General features: G+C 42.0%; 1 pseudogene; it reads right to left on the reverse strand.

Annotated features, from left to right (window-relative positions):
- Nucleotides 1-15,650: 15,650 nt before the first annotated feature.
- On the reverse strand, nucleotides 15,651-16,206 carry LOC123579355 (annotated as a pseudogene).
- Nucleotides 16,207-17,227: the final 1,021 nt, after the last annotated feature.

The raw sequence follows: 17,227 nt of genomic DNA on the forward strand, positions 1-17,227 counted from the left end.
GCATTTATAAGAAATGTCCGGAATAGGCAAATCGGTGGAGACAGAAAATAGATTAGTGGTTGTCAAGGGGCTGGGGAGGGGATGGGACTGGCTGCAAATGGACACGAGGTTTCTGTTTGGGGTGATAGAAATGTTCTAAAGTTGGTTGTGGTAATAGTTACCCAACTCGGTAAATAGATTTAAAAACCAGTGAATTGGGGTGCCTGGGGGGCTCTGTCAGTTAAACCTCCTACTCGAGGTTTCAGCTCAGGTCATGATATCACGGTTCGTGGGATCCAGTCCCTCATGGGGCTCTGTGCTGACAGTGTGGAGCCTGCTTGGGATTATCTCTCCCTCTCTCTCTGCCCCTCCCCTTCTCATGCTCTCTCTCTCTCTCTCTCTCAATACATAAACTTTAAAAAAAAATTTTCATAAAAACCCCCAGAGAATTGCATGCTTAACCTGGATGAATTTTATATGTAAATTATACCTTAATAAGGCTGTTTTTTAAAAGTGCTCTGGGGGCCCCTGGGTGTCTTAGTCGGTCAAGCATCCAACTCTTGGTTTTGGCTCAGGTCACGATCCACGGGTTTGTAGATTCAAGCCCCACGTCAGGTTCTGATGGAGCCTACTTGAGATTCTCTCTCTCTGCCCCTCCCTCGAGCCTTGCACACACTGTCTCAAAATAAATAAATAAATAAATAAATACATAAATACATAAATAAACTTTAAAAAAAAAAGGTGCTATGAGGGGAGTCTGGGTGGCTCATTCAGTTGAACATCCAACTTTGGCTCAGGTCATGATCTCACGGTTCATGGGTTCCAGCCCCACGTCAGGCTCTGTGCGGACAGCTCAGAGCCTGGAGCCTACTTTGGATTCTGTGTCTCCCTCTCTCTCTGCCCTTCCCCCACTCAGGCTCTGTCTCTCTTTGTCTCTCAAAAATAAATAAACCTTAAAAAGAATATTCTTAAAGTGCTCTGAAAACTGTAAAGTAGTAGATACAGCGATACTCACTTGCATAGCGAATGATCTATCCTAATGGACAGAGCTGAGTGTTCTGGCCAGTCAGTTTAGAGTAGTTCTTAAGACTTTTGAAATCAGAGACAACTGGATATCTTGCTATCTATGACCTCAGGCAAGCCATTCAGCTCTGATCCTTAGGCTGCTGTCTGTAAAACTGGGACAATAATCTCTGTCTCTTAGATCTGTTGTAACGATTAACATTGTAGGAACATACTGAGCTTGGTACGTGGCCCCTAGTAGGTGCTTGGTACACGATGATTTCCATGTAGTTACCTGACCCCTCCCAGCAGCCCCAGGGAGCAAGTCCATGCTTTCTACTCCGCTCAGAACCTATGTTTCCAAAACTGATAATTCCAAGAATTATCTGGAGCATCTGTTAAAAATAAAGATTCTGGGGCCCCACTTCAGACCTATTGCTCAGAATCTATAGTTTTAAAAACTCCCCAGGTGAGTCCTATAATCAGGCAAGTTTGGGAAAAGGGGCTGGCCCAACTTGAAGTTGTTTTGCTTCTTATTTATCCCTTTCCCCCCAAACTTTAGAACTTCTGTTGTTTGCTGTTTCACCCTGACTTGCCACTTTGCCAAACAGCCCCCCTATTTAAGAGCTCATGCTCCTAACTTAGTCAATAATAACACTTGAAAGTTTATAATTTCTTCTTACTTTAATTTGGGGCTAGGATTGGTAACATTAATACTAGCAACAATAGGGGCACGTGCATGGCTCAGTTGGCTAAGCAGCTGACTCTTGATTTCAGCTCAGGTCTTGATCTCAGGGTTGTGAGTTCAAGCCCTGCATTGGGCTTGATGTGGTGTTGGAACCTACTTTAAAAAAAAAAAAAAAGGCAGCAATAGTGAATCTACATGTGCGTGGCCCTCTGCAAGGCTTTCCCGAGCATCTTTATGTCCTCACAGCAGCCTTGTGAGCGGGTTTAAGTAAGTTAAATAACTTACCCAAGGGTTTTAGGGAAATAAGTGGCAGAGTAAGAATTGAACCTCAATTTTGCATGAGCCCAAAGCCGGCCTAATTAACCCTGAACTATATGCAATAGTTGTCCCACTGCTTCATATGAGGAAATAGGAGCTCAGAGACATCAGAGGACTTTTCAAAGATCATACAGCAGCTCCTGAACTAGCAAGCGAGGCTGAGGCCCAGGGTTTTGTTCCCTCCACTCTAGGGCTTTCTCGCTTCAGCATATTCTGACATAAATCCCACTCAATGACTTTACCAACAAATACCATACATAAAAGAAAAAAAATCGAATGCCTTTTAGGATCAATTTAATATGTTTTTTTTTCCTTCTAGATTATATTCCCAATGACTGATAATAGTGATTAACACTTATTGAGCATTTTCTTTGTGCCAGGCATTATTTTAAGCACTCTATTTCTATTAATACATTTAGATCCTTACAACAAGAGAGGACGTGGGTGTCATCATCATCATCATCATCACCCGCATTTTACGTGTGGGGAAACTGAGGCTACAAGCCATGAAGCAGTTTGCCTGAAGTTACATAGCAAGTGTTAGATCCAGGATTCATGTCCAGGCAGGACAGCTTGGAGGCCTGTGCTTTAGCCACTACCCTGTGCTGCTTCTTCCTTGGGAGGATGATTCTGCGGTATGAGTTATAATATGGAAAAATGGAAAATAAGCTACAGGCTGCAAAACAGGGCACTGACCAGATAAATTATGGTGTACTTCCTGGAAGAGATACTCTGAAATCATTAAATATGATGCTGGGGCAGAACTTTCAATGATATGGAAAAGCGTTCACAACATTTTTAAGTGAAAAAGTCAGGTTCAAAAATGGTATTACTCACTGTACAAGTCCATTTATATAAAGCCCAAAATTAGGCAAAACTAATCTCTGTTTTAAAAGTCAAGTTAGTGGTTACCTTTGGGTTGGCGGGTGGTCAGGGACTGACAGAGGGCACAAGGGTGTTTCTGGGGCAGGTCATGTTTTGTCCCTTACTCTGGGTGTTGGTGACATGTGTGTTCAGTGTCACTTATGATCTGTTCACTTTTCTGTTTAAATGAAAAATTTAAAAACATAGCACGACTATGTGATACTAATTTTTAAATTATGGATGTATATATTTGCGTAGAAAAAAGACAGGAAGGAACCTAAATTGAGGGACATTTTGTAAAGTAACTGGGCTGTATCATAAAAAAATGTCAAGATCAAAAAAGACAAAGGCTGAGACACTATTCCCTTTTAAAGGAGGCTAAAATGATATGACAATTACATGCAAAGAAAGATCCCGGTTTAGATAGTGGATTGGGAAAGAATTATACACACACACACACACACACACACACACACACACACACACCTGATTGATTAGTTTAAATATGGACTGTAGATCAGTACTGTTAATAATAGTACTGTTGCAATATTAAATTCCCTGAGTTTGCCAATTGGTCTGTGGTTATGGATGGAAATCTCTTAGGAAATACACACTGAAGTATTTAGGGGTTAAAGGCCATGATGTCTCCAATTTAATCCCAGATTGTTCACAAAAATGCACACGCCCCTATATATATTTATATGGGGAGAGAAAATGATAAGGCAGATGGTAAACAACTGGTTAATATAAGTTAAAAGTTTCTGGGAGTTTATTGCACTAGTCTTGCAACTTTTATATAAGTTGGAAATTGTATCAAAATTATAAATTACCAAAAAAGGCAGGAAGGAGAAAAGCACATAAACTAATACTCTCCTGGGAATAGTACTAACAAAAATAAAATTGGAGAAAGATAAGTTTTTTCACATAGCCTTTCAGAAGTAATGAAATAGTGGTACACTTCCCTGAAAGTGAAAGACGATGGAGGGCGATATACCAGGCGTCGGCTGTGTCCAGGTGGTACTGTGACCCAGTGGCGACACACAAGGCCTCTGGCACTAGGTGGCTTGGATTGAATCCACTCTGCTGTTTACTAGATGTGACACCCTGGGTGAGTTACTTACATTCTCTGTGCCCCTGTTTCCGCCCCTCCCCTGTGCAATAAGGATAGCAGTGTGGGGTGGTCACATGAGTCACTGGCGTATAAAGCATTTGTGAGTGGGGGCTCTTGTATTGAGATGCATGTAAATATCAGCCACTATGATTGGTGGGGTTATGGGTAAAATAGTTTCTGTACTTCTTGAGATATAATTGACGTATAACATTGTATTTGTTTCAGGTGTACAACATAATGATTCAATATTTGTATATACTGTGAAAGGATCACCAAAATAAGTCCAGCTGACATCCATCATGACACATAGTTACAATTTTTTTTCTTGTGATGAGAACTTTTAAGATCTACTCCCTTAGCAACTTTCAAATATACATTATGGTATTAACTATAGTCATCATTCATATAGTGCATTACAGCCCCAAGACTGACTTACCTTCTAACTGAAACTTTGTACCTTCACCCATTTTGCCCACCCACCTCTGGCAACCACCTGTTTTTCCTCTGTGTCTGTGAATTCGATTTTGTTTTTTTGTTTTTTTGTTTTTTTTTTAGATTCCACCTATAAGTGAGATCATACAGAATTTGTCATTCTCTGACTTATATGACTTAGCAAAACTCCCTCAGTGTATGTATCTTTTAAACTGCATAAAGCGATCACACAGTAATTTTGTTTTTTGTTTTGTTTGAATTTTATGTAAAAATTTTAAAAATGTTTATTTATTTTTGAGAGAGAAGGAGACAGAGCATAAGCAGGGAAGAGGCAGAGAGAGAGGAAGACACAGAATCTGAGGCAGGCTCCTCAGCTGTGCTGACAGCTCAGAGCCTGACGTGAGGCTTGAACACAAGAACTATGAGATCGTGACCTGAGCCGAAGTCAGATGCTTAACTGACTGAGCCACCCAGGTACCCCAATTTTATTTTTTGATTTTTAAATATTTATTTTGGGGATGGGGAGGGCAGAGAGAGAGGGGGACAGAGGATCTGAAGCAAGCTGTGCCCTGATAGCAGCAAGCCTGATATGGGACTCAAAGGACCCAAGCCGAAGTCAGAGGCCCAACCAACTGAACCGGCCAAGTACCTTGGAGTAATTTTGTAATCAGAGCAACAAAACATGACATAAAAATATCATTATTTTTTTAGAGGATGAGGGGAGATGCCTTTTCAATGGCTCAGTTTTTCCATTTTCAGGCCTCCCTTCTCTCTCCCCTCCACTAACACCCCCCCTCCCACCAGTCCCCTTCCCTCTACCAACCAGACTGCATTCCTCGCTTTCCCCCCCCCACCAGAGAACTGTAATTAAGCTCTTACTCTGTAATTGCCATTTCATGGTTCCTCATCTGAAATCACAGTCCTGCTTAGCCTGGTTTCCATCTCCTCAGCTGTGGGAAGCAGAGGGAGGATTTGGCACAGCCCAGGATGGGCTGCGTGTGCTCTGCCCCTTCCCTGAATAACCTTGTGTAATCCTCACAACAACCTATGAGGAAACCGAGGCTGGGGGAGGTCGAGTAAATCACCCAAAGACTTCCCAAGGTAGCTGATGGAGCTGGTGTTTAAATCCAGTTTGATCTGGCTTCAAAACTAGGAGGTGATGCCCCTGCTACCTCAAGTGGCATGGATATTCTGAACTCCCCACACCAGCATCAATGTTTTGGTGGTAGTTTGATATCAACACTGGCCATCCTGACCTTTCTCCATGTCCTTACCCTGTATAATATGACTTTGCACCTCCTCCCTCTAAAAGGTAGGGTCTATTTCTGCAGCCCTTGGATCTAGACCAGCATTAGAATGCAATGGTAGTAATGGTACCACATCTGGGCCCCAAGAAACCTTGCATACTGCTGCTCTTTCTCTTGGCACATTGCCTCTTCCATGAAAACAAGGAAGGCTAGACTGCTGATCATGACCCAGTCACTCTTGCTGCCCAGCCAAATGCCAGACGTGTGAAAGAGGCCATCCTAGACCCACCAGCCACTGGCAGCCTGCTTGCTGGCTGACTGTAGATACATGAATGGGCCCAGTAGAGATGAGGCAAGTCCACTCAGATCAGCAGAACTGCCCAGCTGGCCCACAGAGTCACAAGGAATTGTTTCAAGCCATCGAGTTTTGGGATGGCTTATTATGCAGTAATAGCTAACCAGTACAGCCCTTTAGAGAGGAGACAAGGTAGGAGGCAGTTGGGATGGCCCCAATGTTCCAGATGAAAGACCACACTTAGCAAACATCTACTTAATGCTTACTGCATGCTGAGTATTTTAATTTAATCCTCACCACAACCTTATGGGGTAGGTTCTTCTATTTTTCCCATTCTATAAATGAGGGGACTGAGGCAGAGAGGTAAATGATTTGCTAAGGATCTCACAGCTGGGAATGGCAGGCATCCAGTCAATTAATAAGATCTAGAAAGTAGAATCCAGAAAGCTACCTTATGAACCTACTGGGGGCAGAAGATGGGCATTCAGAAACCTGCTGATGGAGGTGCTTCCCCACTGAGCCAGGGGGTAGTACTTTGGGGAAACGGGCTCTTTAAAGAGGAATGACAATGATAATTCAATTTATAAATATTGTGTATGTATTAAACCTTATTTATATTTATTAAATGAATAAAAATCTTCCCACAGGCCATTGAATAAGGAGCAGACCAGGGGGTGCAGAGTTAGATACCGTATTAGTCAAGGCTCTCCAGAGAAATTGAGCCAACAGAATGTGAATATATGTAGAAAGAGATTTCTTAAGGAATTGGCTCACACAATAGCAAAGACTTGGGGAGTCAAAAATCTGCTGGGGGAACCAGTTGACTGGAGACACAGGAAAGATTTGCAGTTCAAGTCCAAAGGCAGTCTGCTGGCAAACCAGGAAGAGCCAGTGTTGCAGATGAAATCCAAAGGCAGTCTGATGGCAGAATTTCCTCTTGCTCAAGAGAGGTCAGCCATTTGTTTTGCTCAGGCCTTCAACTGATGGGATGTGGACCACCCAATTATGGAGAGCAATCTGCTTTACTCAAAGTCCACTGATTTAAATGTAAAGCTCATCCAAAAACACCCTCACAGAAACATCCAGAATAATGTTAGGCCAAATCTGGGCATTATTAGCCTAGCCAAGTTGACTCATAGAATTAACCATCACAGATGCCAAGAGAGGTTAATGCCAGTGAGAAGCAAAGTCAGAGCTAGCAGAAAAGTGACCTCTTGATTGGCAACATGGAAGTTGTTGGCTGCTAGAGTGGGTTCAATGCAACAGATAAGTCAAAGTTAGCCAGTGCAGAGTGAGGAAGGAAGGAGGAGAGAGGGACAGCAATGTGGGCAGAAGCTCTTTTGGGAAGGGGAAGCATGCTATGAAGTAGGAGCTCAAGGAAAAAGTGGGGTTGAAGGAGGACTACTTAGTTTGCTCACTTTCTTTTTATTTATTTTTAATGTTTATTAATTTTGAGAGAGAGAGCACAAGCAGGGGAGGGACGGAGAGAGGGGGAGAGAGAGAATCCTAAGCAGGCTCTGTGCTGTCAGCACAGAGCCCAATGTGGGGCTCGATCTCACAAACCGTGAGATCATAACCTGAGCTGAAATCAAGAGTCAGTCACCTAACCAACTGAGCCACCCAGGCACCCCTAGAGTAGTGTGTTTTTCAAACTGTGGGTTTTGATCCTTTATCGGGCCAATTAAATGAGTGATGACTAGCACTTAAAAAGGAAAGAAAGAAATAGAGCCAAAAAGAAACAATAGAGCACATCACACACAGTAAGAGTGAGCATTGTTTCATGAAACTTTGGTGTCCTGACTTCTAACACCATAGATTAATTTTGCCTATACTTGGATTTATGTAAATGGAATCATAATGCTATGTACCCTCCTGTGTCTGGATTCTTTCACTCAATGTTGTGTCTGTGAGATTCATCCGTGTTACTGCACGTTACTGGAGCCCATTCATCTCACTGCTGTGCAGTATTCCACTGAGTGACTGCATCAATTGATTTATCCATTCTACTGTCGATGCCCTTGAAGAATGTGACGTCTTGACAGTGGCCCAACAAATGAATGGAATAATGTGCAGCAGGTGTTGTTATCTGAGCCACCAGGCCCTACCCACCTGGGGGTAAAGATAGAGTTGCCATGATAGGTTTGAGATACAGAATAGGGAGGATTTGGATAATAGGGGATGAGGACATGACCAGAAAGGTAGATGCTTCCTGAAGATCCTGTAGCTCCCTGGGATTACCTTTATCCTATTGTTTACCATGTATTCTAGAAAATGTCTGTTCATCTATCTGACTCCCCACTAGATGGTGGAGGAGACAACATCTTATTCTTGCTGAATCCATCCCTGAGCCACGCCTGAGGCTAGCACGCAGTGGGCATTCCGGAAATGCCTGTTGAACTGGACTAGGTTGGGGCCACTTTAGGAGAGCCTTCATTACCAGGAGTTGGGACGTAATACTCAAAGGTGATGGGAGCCATAGAAGATTTTTGAGCATCAGGAGGTCATAATCAGAAGAGAGTTTTAGAAAAATTACTGAGCAGCAGCAGTGAGGAGGAGGATGTTTTGGAGAGGGGACAACTGCGGGTGGGGGTGGGGGCACGGGGGCTGGTTAAGAAGTTAAGAAGCTGTTACAGAAATGAATGAGGACCTAAATTAGGGTCGTGGAGGAGGAAACAGAAAGGAAAGGACCAGCTTGGGCCACATTGCTTTTTTCGAAGTATGGAATATGATCTCATTTTTATAAAACCGTGTACTATTTGTGTGTGTATTTTAAAATATAATATGTACAAAGCATCTTATAAATCTCTAAGCTTGACAATAATCAGCCAAAGAGGCTTTGGAGGAAATGGTGTGGGTGTTTTTTTAAATAAGACCATATATTTTTCATTTTTACAAAAAAACCCTCTGAGGGAGGATGTTGTTAGCTTCACTTTACAGGTGAAGAAACTAAGGCTCAGAGAGAGTTTTAATCCCTTGCTCAAGGCCACACAACCAGTATTCTTACCGCTACAGTAGGCTTTCCCCAGAGATACTTTGAAGGAATAATCAAGGAGTCTTCATGATTAATTAGATGAGGGAGGGGAGGAGGGGAAGAAAAGAGGAAGGGATTAAAAATGACTGGGACACTTTGAGTCTGACCAAATGGGAAATAATCAGTAAGTCAGGAGGGAGTACTGAGTTATTAGGGGAAGGTTTAAGCCAAAGGAATGAATATCTAATGATGGAATTCGGTGCATCACATCAGGACTTAGAGGAAAGTCCCTAAGTATACTTCTTACTAGCTGGCCCTGCCACTGAGCACCTGAAGCCCCCTGGAAACTGGGCATTTTCAAGAAAAAAAACATTCAGCCCCACACTTCCAGTCAAGCGGTATGTTCCTCTGGGTTCTTGGGTCCTTCTGCATCAGCAGATTCTGCTTTCTGTGCCTCTGTGTGGCCTGATTGATTGACCAGGCTTAAAAGGCCTGCTGTTGAATTTGAGATCTCAGGCTTCCAGGCTCTATAGGTCATCAGCAAAGACCTAAGGGCCTGGCATGAACTCGAGGTTATTACTCACCCTCGAAGACATTATAAACCACAAGAACACAAGCCTGGCAGACAGGAATCGCCGCCCAGCTCACTGGGCACACTGTGTCCTCATCCGTCCATCCAGCATGATTCGAAATTAAATCTGTGGCAGGCAGGAGGCAAACTAGAATTTTGTGCACTGGTGTTGGAGAAGCATTTTGATGACAATTTAATCTCAAAGGTCTAGTGTTCCAGACCTTGAAATTCTTGTGGCATTCTGAGTTGAGGCTGTTCCTCCCTACCCCTCCCTGGGACCATCCCTTGGGAGGGAGATGACCCAAAGGGAGAAAAAAAGGTTGGGTCACCGGGTATATTAGTTAGAGTTCTCTAGAGAAACATAACTGATAGGATAGACATATATAGAGAGAACAAGATTTATGATGAGGGATTGGCTCATGCATTTGTGGAGGCTGAGAAGTCTCACAGTCTGCTGTCCTCAAGCTGGAGCCCAGGAAAGCTGGTGATATGGTTCTCGTTCAAACCTGAAGTCCTTAGAAGTGGGGGAGGGGCAATGATGTAAGTACCGGTTTGAGTCCAGGGGATGGAGAACCAGGAGCACAAATATCTGACGGCAGGAGATGATGGATGTCTCCAGCTCAAAAAGAAAGCAAAGCCACCCTCTCTCTGCCGTTGTGTTCTATTCAGGCCCTCAGTGAATGTGATGATGTCCACCAGCATTGATGAGGACAGTCTTCCTTACTCAGTCTACTGACCCAAATGCTAATCTCTTCCAGAAACACCCTCAGAGACATATTTAGAAGTAATATTTAACCAGTTATGCAGGCATCCCTTAGCCAAGTCAAGCTGACACAAAATTAACCACCAGGGCACCTGGGTGGCTCAGTCAAGTTGAGCGTTTGACTCGATCTTGGCTCAGGTCAGGATCTCGAGGTTCATGGGATCAAACCCCGAGTTGGGCTCTGCGCTGAGAGTGAGTAGCTTGCTTGGGATTCTCTCTCTCCCTCTCTCTCTGCCCCTCCCCTGCTTGTGCATGCTCTCTGTCTCTCAAAATAAATAAAAATAAACTTTAAAAAAAGTTAAACATCACACTAGGTAAGGTTTAGGTTTAGAAAAGTGTGCTACTGGAGATACCATATTCTCAGGCCCCATGTATTTCCAGTTAAATATATCAGGAAAAAAGAAAGCCAGCATGTGAGCAAAGTACATAAAGAACTCACAAAAGGAAATTCAAATGGTACGTAACCATATTACAGGGTCACCATATTATACAACTCCAGGGGGCAGCATTCACACTGAATGCTATTCACAGAGATGCACATTGTGGTGGTCTATAAGAGAGGATGCTCAACCTCTCCCATAATAAAAGAAATGCCAGTTAAAACAAGAAGGTACTAGGTTTTCATGTGCTAGATTGGTAAAGCTCGAAGAGATGTTAAATTCTGTGTTGTTGGGAGTGCAATATGGTGCCATCTCTTTGGAGGGTGTAGTAGATTGGCTCTCTCAAACTCATTCATTCCACCCTCTTCTAGCTGGAGATGTAGGAAAGCTAAACCCTACACTTCCCATACTCCCTTGCAGTGAGGGTTCCACCCTCAATGAATGAGACTTCTGTTGCTCCACATCCCTGTCTGCATTTGGTGTTATCAGTGTTCTGCCTGCTGGCTTATTCTACTTAGGTGTGTAGTGTTATCTCGTGGTTTTAATTTGTGTTTCCCTGGGGCACTTCTGTGGCTCAGTAGGTCGAGCGCCTGACTTCAGCTCAGGGCAGGAGCTCACAGCTTGGCTCGTGAGTTCAAGCCCTGTGTTGGGCTCTGTGCTGCCAGCTCAGAGCCTGGAGCCTGTTTCGGATTCTATGTCTCCTTCTCTCTCTGCCTCTTCTCATGCTCTTTCTCTCTCTCTCAAAAATAAATAAGGATTAAAAAAGTTTTTTTAATTTGCATTTCCCTGAAGACTGGATGTGAAGCATCTTTTCAAATGCTTATTTTCCAGCTGTATATCTTCCCAAGTTTTTTGCCCATTTCTTTTTTTTTTTTTTTTTTTAGCCTTTATTCATTTTTGAGAGACAGAGAGAGACAGAGAACGAGCAGGGGAGGAACAGAGAGAGAGGGAGACACAGAATCTGAAGCAGGCTCCAGGCTCTGAGCTGTCAGCACAGAGCCTGACATGGGGCCCAAACCTACGACGAACCGCGAGATGATGACCTGAGCCGAAGTCAGTTGCTTAACCAACTGAGCCACCCAGGCGCCCCTTTGCCCATTTCTTAATTGGGTTGTTTGTTTTCTTGAATAGTTCTTTATCAGGTATGTCTTTTGCAAATGCAGTCTGTGACTTTTTCTTTTCTTCAAGGAGACTTTCACAGAGCAGACGTTTTTAATTTTAATGAAGTCTAGCTTATCAATTCTTTCTTTCATGGATTATGCCTTTGCTATTGTATGTAAAAGGTCATTACTGGGGTGCCTGGCTGGCTCAGTTGGTGGAGCATGTGACTCTTGATCTTGGGAAGTGGGTTCGAGCCCCATCTTAGGGGTAGAGTTTACTTAGAGAGAGAGAGAAGTCATTGCCAAACTCAAGGGCATCCAGATTTCCTCCTATGTGATCTTCTACAAAGGATTTATAGTTTTACATTTTACTCTTAGGTCTATGATGCATTTTGAGTTAATTTTTGTGAAGGGTGTAAGGTCTGTGTTTATTTATTTTTGTTTGTTCCTTCCTTCCTTCCTTCCTTCCTCCCTTCCTTCCTTCCTTCCTTTCTTTCTTTTTTTGCATGTGGATGTCCAATTGTCCCAGCACCATTTGTTGAAAAGACTGTTCTCCGTTGTGTTGCCTTTGCTCCTTTTCAAAGATCAATTGACTATATGTTGGTCTATTTCTGGGCACTCCATTCTGTTCTATTGATCTACTTGTCTATGCTTTTGCTAATATCACACTGTCTTGATTACTGTAGGTTAACATTAAGTCTTGAAGTTGGGTAGTATCAGTCCTCCAACCTTGTTCTTCTTCATTATTGTGTTGACTATTCTGGGTCTTTTTTTTTATGAGAAGTAAGGGAGATGATTCATTTTCAGAAATACCAAATAAAATCTGTGCTATCTAATTAATAGGTTTACAACCTATTGGAAATATGTACAAAACCCAGCCCCCTCACACAATGGAGTCCCAAACCCTTAGACACTTTGCTTCCTAGTTCTTTCCCCCTCCCTTTCATGGGCTTATTTTTGTGGGCTTTGAAATGAGCCTGCACTGAAGAACAGAGAGAGGAGGGACTGAAAGTCTCTGAGTCACCTCAGGGAGTGTCCAATCAGATTACTTTTTGCCTTACATGGGCATAGGCAACATCCAAGTAAGGCTGTAACCTCTATAGTACTGAGCCAATACATGCTAGGAGATAAATTGTAGGCTGTGACTCCCTGAGTGTGCCTGTCCATCAGACACCCAATCTTGCAAGGACATTTTTTTTAATGTTTATTCATTTTTGAGAGAGAGACAGACAGACAGAGCATGAGTGGGGGAGGGACAGGGAGAGAGGGAGACACAGAATACAAAGCAGGCTCCAGACTCTGAGCTTTCAGCCCAGAGCCTGACACACAGGAACTACACCCACAAACTGTGAGATCATGACCTGAGCCAAAGCCAGATGCTCAACCGACTGAGCCACCCAGGCTCCCCAACAAGAACATTGATTAAAGCCTCGCGTCACTGTGCTCCGAGTCTCTGCATCCCTCCTTTGATTGGGTCAGTGGGCTTATTTCTCACATTTTTGATTCAGGCTGGCTGGGTCTGAGAATTCAGAGAGGGTCCTGCAGGACCAGTCAAGAGGGTCCTTGGTTTGTCATAGAATAGAAATCAAATGCAAGCTAAGAGGAAGTGAGAGCAGAGTTTGTTAAAGATATAGAGAGAGTATAGATAGGGACAGAGTGTCCAGAAGACTCAGAAAGGAAAGAAGAGTGAGTCTCATTTTTGCTTGGGATCTGGGGTTTTTATTGAGGATTGTGGTCTGGTGATGTGTCTCCTGAAGGGTCCAGGAACTGGTTAAAACAAAGGCAAGTGTTTAGGTGTCCTCCATAAGCCACTTATGCTCTGGAGCCAGGGGTCTTATGAGTCTGTGGTCTTGGAAAAGGTACATGACGACCTCACTCAGTCACTCCTTAGATGCTTAGATGTTATCTCTTGTGCTGGAAGACTCCAAAGAAATCATTAACTCCTTGACCTTTATAAGGAGGACATACATCATCTGTACCAGAGGCCTGTGTAGGGCAGGGATGTAGGTTCTGGCAAGAATAGAGGCAGCAAAGACGCAGTCTTTCATGGGATCCCTTCAGTTTTCCTGTCTCATTTTTCTTCTCCGTATAAACTTTAGAATCAGTTTGTCAGTATCCACAAAATAACTATCTGGGATTTTGATTGGGATTACATTGAATCTATAGATCAAGTTGGGAAAAACTGACACCTTGATAATATTGAATCTTCCTATCCAGGAACATGGACTATCCATTTAGTTACTTCTTTGATTTCTTTTATCAGAATTTTATAGTTTTCCTTGTATAGATGTTGTACATATTTTGTTAGATTTATATGTAAGTGTTTTATTTTGGGGGTGCTAACATAAATAGTATTATGTTTTAAATTTCAAATTCCACATGTTCATTGCTGATACATAGAAAACAAATTGACTTTTTTTCTTTATATATTAACCTTATATCCTACAGCTTGCTATTAATCACGTAGTTCCAGGAGGTTTTTTTGTTGATTCTTTCTCATTTTTTGCATAGATGATCATGTCATCTGTGAACAAAAATAGTTTTATTTCTTTCTTCCCAATCTGTATTCTTTTTATTTCCTTTGCTCATCTTTTTAAAAATATTCATTTTTTAATAAAAAAAAAAAAGACCATTTTTTAAATTTATTTTTGAGAGAGAGTGAGCAGGGGAGGTGCAGAGAGAGAGAAGGAGAGAGACTGAATCCCAAGCAGGACCCGCACCATCAGCACGGAGCCTGATGCAGGCAGAGTTCAAACTCACAAACCACAAGATCCTGATCTGAGTCAAAATCAGGAGTTGGACGTTCAACCGACTAAGCCAACCAAGCCCCCCAAATATTTATTTATCTTAAAGTAATGTTGGCCTCATAGAATGAGTTCAGAAGTATTCCCTCTGCTTCTATCTTCTGGAAAAGATTGTGGTGAGATGGTATAATTTCTTCCCTGAATGTTGTCATTCAATTCAATGTTGTCACTAGGGAACCCATCTGGGTTTGATGCTTTCTGTTTTGAAAGGTTATTGATTATTGATTCCATTTTTTTTAATTGATATAAAGCTATTCAGATTGTCTATATCTTCTTGTATGAGTTTTAGTAGATTGTGTCTTTCAGGGAATTGGTTAATTTCATTTAGTTATCTTATTTGTGGACATAGGCTTGTTCCTTGATTATCCTTTTTATATCCACAGGATCTGTAGTAATGTCCCCTCATTCACTTCTGATATGAGCAATTGTACCCTCTCTTTTCCTTAGCGTGGCTATAGGCTTATTGATTTTATTGATCTTATCAAAGAACCAGGTTTTGGTTTTATTGATTTTCTCTTTGATTTCCTGTTTTCAATTTCATTGATTTCTGCTCTAATTTATATTATTTCTTCTCCTTATTTTGGATTTAATAATTTCTTTTATTTTTCTACCTTCTTAAGGTTCAAGCTTAGATGATTGATTTTAAATCTTTCTTTTCTAATATATGATTCAATACTGTAAGTTTCCCTCTAAGCACTACTTTTGCTGTATCTCACAAATTTTGATAAGTTGTGTTTTCATTTTTTTAGTTCAAAATATTTTTAAATTTACCTTGAGGTTTCTTCTTTGACTCATCTAGAAGTATATTGTTTAATCTCTAAGTTTTGGGGGATTTTCCAGCTATCTCTCTGTTATTGATATCTCATTTTAATTCCATGTGGTCTGATAGCAGACATAGTATGGTTTCTATGTTTTTAAATTTGTTAAGGTGTATTTTATGGCCCAGAATGTGGCCCATGTTGGTGAATGTTCCATGTGAGCTTGAGAAGAATGTGTATTCTGCTGTTGTTGGATGAAGTAGTCTATAGATGTCCATTATATCAGTTGATTGATGGTGATGTTGAGTTCAACTGTGTACTGACTGATTTTCTGACTGCTGGGTCTATCCATTTCTTTTTGTTGTTGTTGTTATATAAACCCATTTATTATAGGCTAGCAATATTTCAAATGGTGGAGTTTCTATTGGTCTTAAAACTCCTTCAGTCTCCTGATGGCCGACTTTACTGTGACAGCAGAAGTGCTGTTGTAGTGGTGTTGTAGTGGTGTATAGCTGCACCACAGCTATAGTTTTCATGCAGGAACCACAATGCCAGATTTCCATAGCTCATCTTTTCATCTTGGTTTTGCCACAGAAGGAGCAAGTGTACTTGGCATGCTGGCGTATTTCCATCTTCTTCACCATTTTCCTGAGAGAGGCACCATAATGGGTCCCATATTTACTGACAATTCCATCCTTCTTGGTGCATTTAGCCATGTTACTGCAAACTAGATCTGAGCCCAGAGAGGACTATCCATTTCCGATAGAGTCCTGAGATCTTCAACCATAATACTGGATTCATCTGTTTCTCCCTGAAATTCTATCAGTCATTGCCTCACAGATTTTGAATCTCTGTTGTTAGACATATATATGATAAGAATTGTTATATCTTCTTGGAGAATTGACCCCTTTATCATTATTCAGTGCCCCTCTTTAACCCTGAAGACTTTTTTTGCTCTGAAGTTCGTTGTGTCTAAAGTTTTTTTTTTTTTTTAAACATTTTTTTAAAGTGTTTATTTATTTCTGAGATAGAGAGAGACAGAGCATGAGTAGGGGAGGGGTAGAGAGAGAGGGAGACACAGAATCTGAAGTAGGCTCCAGGCTCTGAGCTGTCAGCACAGAGCCCGATGCGGGGCTCGAACTCATAAACTGTGAGATTGGGACCTGAGTTGAAGTCAGTCGCTCAACCAACTGAGCCACCCAGGCGCCCCTGTTGTGTCTAAAGTTAATATAGTTACTCTTGCTTTCTTTTAATTAGTGTTAGAATGGTATACCTTTCTCCATCCATTTACTTTTAATCTATATGTGTCTTTATATTTAAAGGGAGGGTTTTTCATAAATGACATATAGTTGGGTTTGATCTTCTCTGACAATGTATCTTTTTTTTTTTTAATTTTTTTTTCAACGTTTATTTATTTTTGGGACAGAGAGAGACAGAGCATGAACAGGGGAGGGGCAGAGAGAGAGAGGGAGACACAGAATCAGAAACAGGCTCCAGGCTCTGAGCCCTCAGCACAGAGCCTGACGCGGGGCTCGAACTCACAGACCGCGAGATGGTGACCTGGCTGAAGTCGGACGCTTAACCGACTGTGCCACCCAGGCGCCCCCTGACAACGTATCTTTTAATTGGTGCATTTAGATCATTGATGTTCAAAGTGATTATCGATATAGTTGGAATAATATCTGCCATATTTGCAACTGTTTTCTATTTGCTCTCCTTGTTCTTTTTTTTTTTTAATGTTTATTTATTTTGAGAGACAGAACAAGTGGGGGAGGGGGGGAGAGAGAGAGAGAGAGAGAGAGAGAGAGAGAGAGAGAGAGAGAGAATTCTAAGCAGGCTCCACACTCTCAACATGGAGCCCAACACTGAGCTCCAACTCATGAACTATGAAATCATGATCTAAGCCAAAATCAAGAGTCAGATGCTTAACTGACTGAGCCACCT

Source organism: Leopardus geoffroyi, chromosome E2 (assembly GCF_018350155.1).
Source record: "Leopardus geoffroyi isolate Oge1 chromosome E2, O.geoffroyi_Oge1_pat1.0, whole genome shotgun sequence".
NCBI classification, from domain to species: Eukaryota; Metazoa; Chordata; class Mammalia; order Carnivora; family Felidae; genus Leopardus; species Leopardus geoffroyi.